The following is a 14,282-nucleotide window of genomic DNA, read 5'->3' on the forward strand; positions in this document are numbered from 1 at the left end:
GGATAGATGGCATCCTATTATACCGCCAGCTCATCGGCCTTGAAGAGCCGCGATAGAGTCCGCGAAGGAAACAAAAGGAGCAGATATCAATTTCCTCGTTTCTAACCGAAAGCCGTGTACGTGCTCGGAATAATTGGGACAGTTGGCGGCGATGGCGAACCGCCGGCCTTTTCTCCAGGATCGTTACCGAGCGAGGACTGAAGAGTCCTCACTTTTGACAGAGGCTAGTCGTGTTTCTGATTAGCCGCAAGTTCCTCTCGCACCTCTGATCGCAGGTATGCGACGTGCACCGGCTGCTATTGAAACCATCAGCTATCCACGAGCGGTAACATTTCCTGGGGTTTACGATTTGCGCGCCGTCGTTTACAGTCGCAGGTGTAATCGCAGTGTTGGTTATTCACGCGGGTGTCATATTTTTAAACGAGATGATATAGACGCACCGTTACGTCTCCCGCGGATCGAGTGGCTTGATGGACGTCGACGTCGCGCGGAGAAGATGGGAAGATCCAACGTACAGGCTGAGGTGTGCAGAAGCGCTTGTTGATTTATTGTCGTACAAAAATGTTGAAGATCCACAGTGGTGTGCGCGCGCACGCCATGTTACATTGACTTGGGCGGCGTGCGTTGCGGTTTACAGCCGGGCGAATCATTGTCAATCTAGGTGCGTACGTAGGATAACTCTTTCGTCGGGAGAAGGTCAGAATTGAGGATTCTTATCGCGCCCTTTGGCGTTACAAAGCGCGACAAAGGTCACGACGGTGCGCTGGCGCATGCATGTGTGTGTGTGTGTGCGCGCGCGCGTGTGCGACGTATTATACAGTTACAATTATAATCCTCAAGGTTGCGCTATGCGGGAAGTACGCAACGAGCGCACGTATCTCTCTCGCAGAATCTTACACAATCTAATATCCCTCCTAGCCGATTGGCTCGTCGTAATGCCCCCCCCGCCTCCGAGGAATACCATTCGGATGCGTTCTAGGAATCTGCGTTACTTCTTGAATATTAATGCCGAATCGAAGTAACTGCATCGGGAGCGCTTCCGACGTAGCCGGAATTGGATCGCAGGCTTATCTATCGCAGGCACGGATAATTGAATTCCGCGCGAGTGGAAAGTACTCGAGTACATCTTTGCGTGCACCCGCGGCACGTAAAATGCGAGCCACCTCGCAACGATTGTCGCTCACAGTGAAGTACTCGCGGTGAATGCGCGCGCAGAGCGATTCCTCCCTTGGACCTTTTCGAACGCAACGCGGAAGAGAAGAAGGAGTCGCTTCGTGTGGGATTGATTTTTTTCTTATCTGGAGATTAGACGAAAATTCGGTTACGTGCAGGGAGACTGGAAGAATTCCCTTGCTGGCGGTGAAATCTATTCAGTCATCTGCTCTCGTTTGCTTCAACCGGGTCTGAACGCAGCCAACTACTCGGACGAGAGCGTTTCCGCGGCCGCGGCGACAGAGACGTCGTTTCTCGCCACACCGACTCGAATTTTCGTCGTCTCTCCACTCTGTTACGCGATTTGAGATCTTCGTCCGCGCCTAACGGTAGTCTCTCTCTCTCTCTCTCTCTCTCTCTCTCTCTCTCTCGCCCCAATATGTCGCCTAACGCGGCCCGTTCAGTCCTCCAACAGATATGTACGAGGTTTGATCAAAAAGTAACGAGAATTTTTAATTTTCTCGCAAAGTATTTATTTGATCTTCAATGTTTATCCCATCTTCTTCAAAGTAGTCCCCCTGTGATGTTACACACTTGTGCCAACGTAGTTTCCAGTTTGAGAAACACTCTTGTGGGACGCCTCTTTAGGTATCTCGTCTTGAGCTGGATCTGCGATTTCGCCTTTGTCTCATCTATTGTTGAAAAACGTTGCCCTTTGAGTGTCCTTTTGAGTTTGGGAAATAGGAAAAAGTCACAGGGGGTCGTGTCTGGAGAATAAGGTGGTTTTGCGATGATGGTTACGCGATGCTGTTTTTCTTGAAAACTCAGCAGTTTGGGAACAAATTTTGCCGCCACTCGTTTCATGTTCAAAACATTAGTAAAAATCGCTTCGCATGAGCCGTATGAAATTCCTGTTTCTTCAGCAACCTCTCTAATGAAGTGATTCTTCTATTAGCAAGGACAATCTCTTAAACTTTTTCCACTGGTTTTCATCACTGGTGGACGTGCTAGGACGTGCTAGACCTAGCGTCATCTTCGATGTCTTCTCGGCTTTCCTGAAAGCGTTTGTACCATTCATAAAATCTCGTGGTTGTGACATAGTATCGTCACCAAAGGCCTTCTTTAACGCATCATTTTGAACGCATCGCTGAACACTTAATTCCGTTTTTAACACAAAATTTCGGACAAACTCTCTGATCCGACTGATTTCGCCACACAAAAAATCGCCAAACACCTTGAAGTACACGTCTTGCTCATTCGCTCTCGCCAAACAGAAACTAAGCGTCGCAGCTGCCTGAAAATTGACACATACGTCACTGGTAGTGTCACCAACGCACAAAGAAGAAAAAAGAATCAACTGAACAGACAAGATACAGCGCGCGCAATTTCAAAATTCTCCTTACTTTCCGATCAAACCTCGTCCACGCTAACGATGATCTTCGACATTAGGAACTTTTTCGTCGCGAAATAATTTCCCTCGACAGAGCCCTCTCCGAGCAACGCAACAGCTGTATCCCGGCAATTAGGAACCCTCCGCGCAGGTCGCTCTTACGACTTGGCCGTAATTTTCAGAGGCGAGGGTAGAAAAACCACGGACACCGTGTTGACGACCGTTACTCGCTTGAAAATCGGCGCGTGAAAATTGCGCGAATAGTGCGCTACCGCCGGAACGAGCACAGGTGTGGCTCGCTTGGGCGGCAAGAAGCACGTCATGCTGGTCCGTCCGGCAAAATCGTTGCGCGTGAAGAAGTTTGCACCACGGGCGAGCCTCGAGGCGATTCGCCGGCGTTTTCTACGTGAATTCGCGAAGAGAAGGAAGAAGAGGGAGCGGGACGAAAGAGCCGGTGCTCGGCCGGGCCGAGCGGCAGAAGCGACAGAGCGACGAGGACGGGGCCGTTCGTTCGGGATCTCGGCAGAGAGTCGGAGAAGCAGCGATGCATCGAGTCCACAGCAGCGCTGTGGCCTCAATTGCGGCTGTTGCAGACGTTCACCAGCTGATCGCCTATTAGTAAAAGGCAGCGCGGGCAGAGTACTCGCTAGATTAGAAAGTACAGAAGTCATCCGGCAATCCTAAAACTCGGCTCGCTAAAACCAGTCCCATCCACCTGTCTTGCCCTCGTGACTACCCGGCTGAATCCGCGACTGATCCCTCAAGTACGTCGCGATTAATCGGCCCTCGGCCGATCTTGAAATCTTCGCGCCCGGCCGCTTCTCAGCGGTTCGGTCGCGTGCAGCATCGCATAGCAGCGCGCAGACTGACACGCTCGCAACGAAGAAATCCAACGCGAGAAGCTTCTTATAACGACGTGTCTATACCTCCGCGGTAGAAGTAGTCGCGTCTAATATAATGAGTCTCTTAACGGGAGAACCGATCGATCGGGTGTACTCGGGACAGAGCACACCGATGAGTCTATCTCTCTCTCTCTCTCTCTTTTCTTTCTCTTCTCTCTCTCTCTCTCTCGGTTCTTCTTTGTAATAGCCGAGATAATTGCGCGAGCGGCTCAAGTGTTCCTATATCACAATCTCGCGGTCACGCGATATCATTGTTAGACGTTAGGCCCCGGCCTAACACGTTCGACACGTTCGGAATTCCAGCGGCGGTGCTGATCCGCGATCCAAGTCCTAACCTCGCCCTCGCACCGAGACAGCATACAGGACAGTGTATACCCTTCGGGTTCGCTCTCTCTCTCTCTCTCGCTCTCTCTCTCTCTCTCTCACACACACACACACACACACACACACACACAGACACACGATAGCTCTCACTTTCTCTCGACCCGATTGTCGCGCTAGATCGCTACCGCGCTTTTTATTCGCAGCCGAGCAGTCGCTTCGTGGTTGGTCGATCCTGTGCACGCCCGATCGGTTCCTTTATCGTCACGTCGAAGCGGCCAGCCGCGGTGCAACGACCGGCTAAGTGATTCGACTAACGTTTTCTAAGTGGCGGCTCAAAGCGAGACGCTCGCGCCTTTTCTCCGCTGTAGCGCGCGCCTCTCCTCTCCCTCCACCTTCTCTTCTTCCTTGATCCTGCCGGCCAAGGTTTGCTTCCTCCCCTCTTGCTCTCTTGCTCTCGCTCTTGCGTCCTTGCTCCTTGGGATTTTCACGAGTTCCCCCGTCGATACCGATCGCCGATCGACCCTCCGCCGCTCTCTCTCTCTCTCTCTCTCTCTCTCTCTCGATTCAGATGTAAATCACCACGATGCCGTCGTCGAAGAAGATCGTTATGCGAATCTGCTGTTTCACTCTGGAGGACATGTCGCCGTTTAAATTATTATCACGCTGACCGAGGAGGATTAAGAGTTTCGGGACTCAAGAAGCCGAACATTCTCTTCTCGGCTCTCGGCACCTTTGATAGCCCCTCGCGGTTCAACCGCGTGAGGCCGCCGTGAACGGTTCTCGCGGCACGCCTGTGCAACACTGTGGTACACGACGCTCGATTATTCGTGCGATACCGCACAACCGCGAGTTACTTAATAAATTTTCCATTCACAGAGCGAACGCACGGAGGCAAGGCGCTAAACCGTTCGCCGGGGCGAATCGCGAAGCGCGGGGATCAAGGATACGACATTCTGGCGTCGACGCCGTTGACTCCCTCCCTCCTCGTCAGTGGCATCGCCTTTCTCTCGGATGCAGCGCTCGGATAATGACGATGATTAATCGCCGCCGCCGCCGCCGCCGCCGATCGAACGCTCCGACGGGGAATCCGACGGGCGATTTGAGAGAGACAGTCGCCGCGTTTTCTTCTCAGCTCAGCGCCACTACCGGCCGCATTCACCGTGAATTCTTCTACTGGTTTGCACAGCCCCTGCCGCCCGGCCTCTCGGACGTTGTTCTGAATTCTGCGGGGTAACGTCCCCCGCAAAATTTTGCTACCTGGTGCACCTAGTGCGCCGAGACGACGGACGGCCTAAAGCAGCATTGTTCCGGAGTCGAAGAGCTGCCAAGGCCGAGATGACGGACGACTCGCCCCTCTGCAGCTCGAATCCCCTGGCGACCCGCGATCGTCACGGCCGCAGGGATGGTATTCTCGTATACGACGACAAGCGACCCGGACGCGCGGCTGCAGCCTCCCTGTGCCTTGGACACGCGTACGCACGCACGAACCGAGATGTACTCTTTGCACTTGCAGTACCGGCGGCAGCTTTTTGTCTCTCGTGTGTCTATCCCACGAGCGTCGCGACGCCCCAACTGGAAGCCGGCCACTTCTGCGCTCGGGTTTATATTTAAACGGCGGAGCGCCGAGACGACGTCGTCGTCGACGTCGACGTCGACGCATCGTCTTTCCCAATGCGTCGACCGGCCGGGCGCCGAGTAGTGGAGAGAAGAAAGAAACCGAGAGAGAGAGGGAGAGAGAGAGAGAGAGAGAAAGAGCGCGAGCGCCGCAGTGAAACAGCGGAGCGGCGGGACAAAAAAATGTTCGTTCTCGCGAAGTGAAAATATTTCTGGAGCGTGTGATATATCGCGGTGCGACGGTTCCGCGGAGAGAAATATTATTCGAGAAGAAGGAGAGCGGAGCGATGAACCTCGGCTTTCCAGAATTCGCGCGTAAATAGTGCATGCGGGCGTGCGCGGTAAAGGAAACGAGGGCGAGGTGGGCCCTGTGGATTCTCGGGACGAGACGAAACAACGAGACGAGGCGAGGATCTCTCCATCGCGTCCAACGTTTAAGCGCGCTCGTCATTCGTTATTCGACGTCTCTCCCTCCGTTTCGTTTACTCGCGCGGATCGCCGGCGATTTTAACGACGCGGCGGGGCGGTTCACCTGTTGTACGGAGAAATATGACTTCCCATTGTAATCCGCGGCCCGATTCCCCGGCTCTCTGTTATGTCTCTCCCGCGGCGTTTTGGCGCGGTCCACGACACAAAAGTTTACGCGCGCGCACATGCATGCACATGCACACGCGGCGCGCAGCGTGTTGGGAAATCCGTTCTATAAAAGAAGCCGTATAAACATCGATGCCGCAGGATCACGGACCTCCCACGCTGGCGCGCATTTGCTGCTCGGCTTCCAAACCCGGCCGGTCGGGAGAGAATTCGCACGTGCTGAAGGAACGGTTTAAGCGACTCGCGGCGCGGCGCGGCGCGGCGCGGCGCGGCGCGACTGCACAGAGCGCTGCCGCTGCAACGTCGCCGACGAGGCGCACAGACGCGCGCAGATGGCAATAATCGTCGCAGAATTGATCGCTCAATTACTGGAGTCCGGATAAGCTAACGGCCGACGAGGCCGACCGTCCCCGCGGTTCAAGCAACTTTCCTCCGACGGAGGAAAAAAAGAAAGGCCCGCTACCACCGCTTCGTCCTGCGGCGGATGGCCACGTACGTACGATAATCAGTGCGTTACCTCGCATACGCGCAGCAGCGCCGAGCGAGCGTAATCAGAATGCTTGCATGTGAATCAGTCCTTACGACGGACAATACGCGCGGACAGGTGCGTCCGCCGTCGATCGATAAATATTACAGCGATACAGCGTGCCCTCCCTCGTAGCTGCCCTCCTCGTCTCGTCATGCTCGCGATACGTTCTCGCCGAGCGAGCGAGGAAAGGAAATCCCGATGGGACATCCCGATGGGTCTGAATGCTCGACGTTCCGGCACGAATCCTCGCGAGAGAGAGAGAGAGAGAGAGAGAGAGAGAGAGAGGAGATTCTCTCTTTTTCTTCCGCCCGTCTGCCCACGCGCTCCGACTACCTACCGCCCACCCGCGGAAAGACAAAAGAGCGAAGAGACGAAGGAGCGGAGAAAGAGACAGATAGAGATAGATAGATAGAGAGAGAGAGAGAGAGAGAGAGAGAGAGAGGGGGGAGAGAGAGAGAGAGAGGGAGAGAACCAAATAGCGGGTCGAAGAATGGCTGAGGAAGGCTGATGTATAGCGAAAGAGACGGTTCGCGTGTGTTTGTTCGTGCGAGGGAGAGAGAACATTGCGCCGATATCAGGACGTAGGGTTTCGAGGTACGCCCAAAGGGTCATCACCCTGGCGAACCCCCTTCGCTCGTGTGCATGCCGTCGTCCTTTCGCTCTCCTACCCCTCGTTTTCTCTTCACTGGACGGCCCCCACTCCGTCTTCCTCACGCTCCAACGGTGCAGCTCCGACTGCACCCCTGTGACGTGCACTTTTGCTCCCTGGCGCGTCTCCAGGGACGAAGAAATACGGTTTGCCCCGCGAGAAAATGGCGTAATTATATACGAGACCGGGGAGGAGGGACGGGGCGAGGATGCGTAAATCACGACGGCGAGGGTGGTAAAGGGTAAAGGGGCGAGCGAGTTCGCGTCCGCCGAAAGCGCGGTTCGGAAGAGAGTTTCGGCAACGTTTTTCCTTCCTTCCTTCCTTCCTTTCTTCCTTCCTTCCTTCCCTCGCCTCAACGGAGGGCCTCGGGGAGGGGCTCGGGGCAAAGATGAAAAGTTTGAGCAGACGAGACCGCGTATCCGTGGGCGCGCGACATTATTTTCCGTTCGTTTGGTCGTCCGCGGCGACTGAACCGTGCGGCGTGTTTCCTTCTCGTTCTGGAAACTGGAACGGGATTCGATTCCACGCCGAGGTTAGGTTTCGAAAGCTGTCCCTTTTCAGTCATTCACTCGCCTTTTCATAATCGCGAGGGACAGAGGGAGGGGGAAAGAGGAGAGGAGAGGAGATAGGGCAGGAGGGGCAACGTTACCCGCGCGTCACGGACTATCTGCGGTGCAAGGTTCAATATCCTCAACTATAATGGCGTCACTTGAGAAGGGAGCCGCTCGCGTGACTCGCTTCTTGATAACGTGACTGACAGCCGATGGAGATCCAGCCCGCGAGAATCGTACCGCGATGATACAACGAGGGTGCAACGAGCTCGGCACGATATTGTTGCTTTTCGTAAGACGAACGCGACGTTGGATGAAACAAGTTGCAGGGGACGCGATCGTTGCTCTCAGGTGGGGAAATAACGAAAGAAAGAAAGAAGTTCCGCGCGGCGCCTGGCTGTGAGCGAGGGATACAGGCAGCCAGCCACATGTGAAATTATATCAGCATCCGCCTCGAACCCTGACATATTTTTTCATAGAACCGGAACAAGAACCGGGATGTTAATCGCGCGCGACGCAATCACGACGCCTCGAGGAGGGTGGGAGGGGATGGATGGGGATCCTTAGCGCTGATGGAGCTCCCGCGAATAATTGCTTCTAAAGGCCGGCGCGTGAACGGCGATAAAATTTGCCACGGGATAAGTGGGTTTTAATATTAATCTACGACCGCTAATGATGGGCTGCGCGCCGCGCGAGGCGCTAACGCAAAATTGCAAAGTGCCCCACGTACACGGCCTTATTTATTGTCGTCGTAGAGCCGCGTCCGCGTGTGTACAACGACTGTCCGAGGTTGTAATCAGGGATTTGCGTAACGGCGCAATCAATAACACGCACGCGCGCGCGGGTCTTTCGTTGATACCGAAGGTGAAGCGCGAGCGCGCTCGAGAAAACACGACCGGCCGGTTCCGGAGAAGGAACAGGGCTCGGAAATCCAAGTGTCCGTGTTCCGAGACAGAGAAATGGGTCATTACCGAAATCGATTGTCTTCCGGCAGGGGTTTCCGTGTAAATTATATATACACGCTGCTCGAGATGTACTTCGCTTCGCCGTGCGAAATCGATCGTTCGACTTTCGTCGATTCATCTCTGTCATTTAATCTCAAGCGACCGCGGAAACAATGCGAAATCGATTAACTCTTGATGTCAGAAAATTTCCCTTCTGCTCTCCGCGTGCTCACTTCGATCGGTTACCGCAGAGTTTCTTACGAGCGCGCCGTGCATAATTAACACGCGCGATTTAATCAGCCGCGTGTATCTCGGACTTGTCCGTTCTTCCCGGCGAGAGGTGAAGGGGAGAACATCGCGCGGATCGTAATGAAAGTTGCGTCTTTTCCCATTCCCAGACACCGTTGGCTAAAGACCGTCATAATTAACGAGACGACACAGAACCCCGCAGAAATTTCCTTCTTGTTTTTAGGACGGAAGCCCGAGTCCGAGCGGATTCGACGTCGGAGACAGCGGAAAAAATTATGCGCTGCGCCGAGGGACTCTGCTGGCATCGTAATTAGCGAGCGACATTCTCAATTATTCTAATGAGGATAATGACGTCACGAGGCTCGGAGAATTCCGAAGTAGATTCGGCCGCGAATATTCGGCCACGACGCGTTTACACGTGACTTTTCTTTACCTCTCTCTCTCTCTCTCTCTCTCCCTCTCTCTCCCGGACTCTCTTTCTCTTGACTCTCCGCCGCTGCTTTCTCCTTTTTTCCGACGTCGTTGCCTGCCTTTTGAAATATGCGAAGCCTTTCCACGCGGATTTCCCTTCGCCACGAGAGCGCATCGCGTGGTCGCACGTAATAAAAAAATCTAACGAGTAATACACGCCGGTGCAATTGTTTTTATAGTACAAAGATCTCCGACACACACACACACACACACACACATACAAACAACGCACGCGTGTTTTCGCGTATCAAGATACTCGCGTATATCCGTGACTTCAAAAGTCGCCGCGTTCGGCCGGATGCAGTGCGTAGGGTATAATAACGCGGCCGTTATTCCTGATATGCAAAGTGGAAATGAATGTGGAATGCGGGTTACAAGATCAACGACGAGCTCGGCGAGCGAGTGCGGGATTTATGCAGGAAAAGCATAAATAATGCACGATAACGCGATTTAGTTTAGCGTCGTAATGGCGCCGCTTATCTTGCGCATTGTGTGTGACTTTTGTACTTTTACAACTCTTCAAATTGTTGCCGCTGCATTAATCTCGCGTATAACAACGGCAATTGCAACGCTGCACGGGGTGTGATTTAAGCGCGCTTAGCGGCGCTGCATCGTGCGGCGCCGTCGTGACAAAATACAACGTTTCACAATTTCGCAATCAATCAGCGAGACCATTTCGCGGCTACATTTTCTCCGTGCAACAATCAACAGGAAAGGCAGCTTTCCCGATATAATCGAGTCCCGGGATCAATTTCGGCTCGGACTAGCTTGATAATAAAGTGCGACGCGGCCGTGCGAAAAATACAAGCACGCGTTTCCTCCCGACAGAACGTGGCCGCGCGCGCGCGCAGCGACCTCGCCTATCGATTTCGAGTGTTCGTTAATCGCGGCTCGAAACAAGAGTCACGTCCGGTGTTAAAGAATTTCGCGCCGGCCGGCATAAATATACGTCCCCCGCCGTTATCTTGCGCTCGACGACCCGACGAGTGTGGTAGGCCATAGGGAGAGCTAAACAAGCTGCCCCGTCGTTCTTCACGACGCTCGAGTGGACGTCGAGGGCGCCGCGACGGGGGGGGGGGTGGTGCGCGAGGGAGCGAGAAAGGTTAACGCGATCTTCCATGCGAGGGTGTACGGAATATTGATTCGCGCTGGTGTGTTAGGAACCTTCTAGCCTCGTAGGTGCACGTCGGAGAAAGGTGGACGCATGCGGCGCACATGCACTGAGAGAAAAGTATATGATATTTCGAACTATAATGATATAGTAACTAAATTATAGTCCGAAATATCATATTTATAGTAAGTATTACCATAATATCGGTAATAAGGTTACGATACAGGCATAGTATGGTATAACCAATCATATAACATTTTTACGAAGAATTATAGTAAGTTAAACTATGATAAAAATCTGTATTATTGTATGGATACAAATATAAAATGGTGTAGGTAAAGTAACTCTTTTATATAGTCAATATTATCAGAATATTGCTAATGAAATTTGCTAAATGATGACGGATGTAACTATATGAATATTAAATCTCACTATATTTGTGAATGAGAAATTACCATATATGTGGTAAAAGTAACTAAACAATTATTTAAGACAATCAATGACTTATATATTTGTGTTTATTCTACTATATTTTGCAGGTTCCACGAACTATAAAAATATGGTTGATGCACAAAAATGCACTATAAAATATAGTGAGATTATAGTTATAATTCAACTATATCTTTCTATCAGTGTGTGTTCGGAATGCGTCCGGAAAATATTACGTCGTCGGAAAATACTACCGATCGTCTTGTGCGTTCGCGAGTAATTCCGTCTCTCTCTCGTCTCTCTCTCTCTCTCTCTCTTTCCTTCTCTGTTTTCTCAGCCAAAGTTTCGGCTTTAGGAAACCTATGTCTTGTGTACGATCGTCTAAATAATACTAAAGTTATCAAAGGCAGAATCTTTCAAAGGTAAAGCACACTTTCACACACAGGGACGAGCTAGGAAATTGACCTCGAGCTCGCAAAACACAGCCTCATCGGGAGCGAAAATATTTTATTAATCAACGATAACGTGGGCTACCCTTCGTGTAGCACATGGACACCCTTCGTACAACGAGCCGACGGGACACCACCCTCTTGTTGCCAACCGGACATCGATCCAACGAGCGACCAAGTTTCTTCTCCTAGTGTAACAAGAAGAATCTCTTTCTCCTTCTCTCTCTCTCTCTCTCTCTCTCTCTCTCTCTCTCTCTCTCTCTTGGCGTGCTCGGTTCCTTCCGGTCGTTTTCGGTCTTGGAAGGATTCGCGGGAGTGTGAGGCGCGAGAACAGGAACAATCGCGAAGATCGGCTATTGTTGCTCAGGCACAGACACGCTGCCGACGTCGAGCGTTATTTTCATGTCGATCGAGATGAAGTTCGCCCGATGCACAGATCGGAACAGGAAGATGAAGCGGGCTCAACCCTTTAAAGCCCAACGGGTTTCGGTCGGAAATCCTTCCCGAGCTCCCGTTTTAGCGCAGCTAAACCGGGATTGAACTTTTCGAAAAAGTAATTTCGGGGCAAAAGCATTGAATCCTGAAGGATTAAGGGATATCCGGTCGTCGGTCAGGATAGTCCGAACTATACATATCAACAGAAACCCAGCGCGCCTCACGCGATGTGTTCGGCTGAGCGGTATAAAAGCGGAGGAAACATTCAGAGAGAAAGAGAGAGAGAGAGAGAGAGAGAATTTGTCATGAGACAAATTTCAATAAAGTTGCTTCGGCGAAAACCACTTTCAGTGATGTCGACAAATTAAAGCTCAAACAAAGTCTCGCTTCCTTCATTAATTTGCAGCTAAGGGTCTGGAACTTTGTAGCCCGAAATACAATCGAAATACTTAACGCGAGTGAAATATCCAACGAGGATTGTCCGGGAATAACTCGACGGAGCCATCATTCGAACGCGGCACTCGTGCTCCTCCGCGACATCTCGCGTGCTATCCTCAGGAGAAAGTGTGGTTCTGCATTTTCCATAAAACCGTCGCACCGAAGCACCGTGCGCGCGCGCAAATAGACGGGGCGTAGTGGAATATGCACTGAAGGAAATGTACATATAGTAGATTATAGCGTCGTGAAATAGCCGGGACGCATTTGGTGAACCGGATGCACTTTTTACGAAGCGCTTCACTCGAGAATCTTCTCTTTCTCCGGCGGCAGGGGAGGATATCTTAAGCGCGGAGATACGGGCATATTGCCTACTTGAAGAGAAAAATGGAGAGAGAGAGAGAGAGAGAGAGAGAGAGAAAGACGGGTTCCCCGTTGTGTCGATTCTCTTGAGCATCGCGGCAACCTCGTTTCTCCGTTTCGTCCTAATTTATTGTCAAGCACAGCGCACGCGTTTGTGTGGAACGTGTGAGTGTCTCAAGCCGACGAGAGACCGCGGACGTTCACGCGGCGCATTGTCGCACGCGCCCGTGCGTACGTGCGTGCGTGCGCCGCCGGACAACGCCGTAAACAAAGCGTGGCCTCTTAGCGAGGGAGCAAACGGCGCGCGAAGAGTGCAACGACCCGTCGGCGTTCCGCGTGTGACGTAGCTTTCGGATCAGCTGACGGAGGACGCGTCGTTTGCGCTTATCGCGCACGCGATTACTGTCGGCGCGCTTGGCTTCTCGAGAAACGGAAACGCTCTCGGCTGCCTTCTGATTGCGAGAGAGAGAGAGAGAGAGAGAGAGAGAGAGTGCACGTTTCTCTGCGAGTCTGACACTCGGGGAGAACGACTCACATTGAACGTATGTATTGTAATCGCGAGGTGAAACCGCTTCGCGGAGGGGAGGAGGATGTCTCTGATTTGTTGTTGTTGTTGTTGTTCTTCTTCTTCCTCTTAACTTAACAAGGCAACAATAAACAAAGAGGCGCGTTATCGCGTAATCCGCTTCGATTTCCACAAGCGTGTGTGTAACACGTCCGATAATCGCGGCTCCGAGTGTCGTAACACGTTCGTCTCTCCGACGCTACGGACACGAAAGTTACGTTAGGGTTAGGTTAGGTTAGGTTAGGTCCTCATCATAACAGACCGTTGCGAGCGTTCGCTTTCACTCTCGCGCTGACTCAACAATACGCGTTAATTAGGCAAATTAGACGTTCTCCATCCTTGCCCCCTTCTCTCTTTTTCATTTCCTCTCGCGGCTACCTCTCGCGGCACCGAGGAGAGCTCTCCCGCTCGTGTCGTATCCGGCGACGATCGCGTTTAACCGACTTCCCCGACTGCGCATCGATTCGCATAGGTGACATTGGTCCCTTACCTTCGCGCGGCTCCGGTTCCACCGACGACGGAGACGCCTCGTCTTCTCTCCTCGTTTCCGCGTGGACTTAAATCCCTCGGCGGCCTCTTGCGACACTCGGCCGATTCCTCGTTCGGCACGACGAACGCGTTGCGACGAGGGTCCTACCAAACATGGGAATGCCTCTCGCCGATAGCTGCTTGCGCACGATGACACAATCCCCGTCGGTGAGATCTCGTCCGTTGGTTGTTCCCAAGGCACAGGTCCGTTTATCTCACCTTGTCAGCTGCCCGATATGATATGTCGTGTTTCGGCTTTTCCAGCGTTTGTACTTTGTTTCCTTTGTCATGACGGCCAGCTCTGTCGCGCGAAGAGAGAGAGAGAGAGAGAGAGAGAGAGAGAGAGAGAGAGAGAGAGAGAGAGAGAGAGAGAGAGAGAAAAAAAAAAAAAAAAAAAAAAAAAAAAAAAAAAAAAAAAAAAAAAAAAAGAGGAGAGAGAGAGAGGAGGGGGGGGGGGGGGGGGGGGGGGGGAGAGAGAGAGAGAGAGAGAGAGAGAGAGAGAGAGAGGGAGAGACGGACATACATATATGTATACACAGGTATCTATAGCGACAAGCCGATCCGAGAGGCGAACGCTCGGAAGATAGGCGATGGAATC

General features: G+C 52.4%; 1 protein-coding gene across 2 annotated transcripts in view; it reads right to left on the reverse strand.

Annotated features, from left to right (window-relative positions):
- Positions 1-14,282, reverse strand: part of LOC105191925 (uncharacterized) — a 35,606-nt gene that overhangs the window by 20,877 nt on the left and 447 nt on the right. The window contains exon 1 of one of the 2 annotated variants that reach the window (XM_011155710.3): positions 13,647-13,998. The exons of the other annotated variant lie outside the window; for it this stretch is intronic. The gene's annotated coding sequence lies outside the window, so the exon portion shown is untranslated. Of the gene's footprint in view, positions 1-13,646; positions 13,999-14,282 lie in introns of those variants that run through there. 2 annotated transcript variants of the gene reach the window in all.

Source organism: Harpegnathos saltator, unplaced genomic scaffold, assembly GCF_003227715.2.
Source record: "Harpegnathos saltator strain DR-91 unplaced genomic scaffold, Hsal_v8.6 scaffold71, whole genome shotgun sequence".
In the NCBI taxonomy this organism is placed as follows: domain Eukaryota; kingdom Metazoa; phylum Arthropoda; class Insecta; order Hymenoptera; family Formicidae; genus Harpegnathos; species Harpegnathos saltator.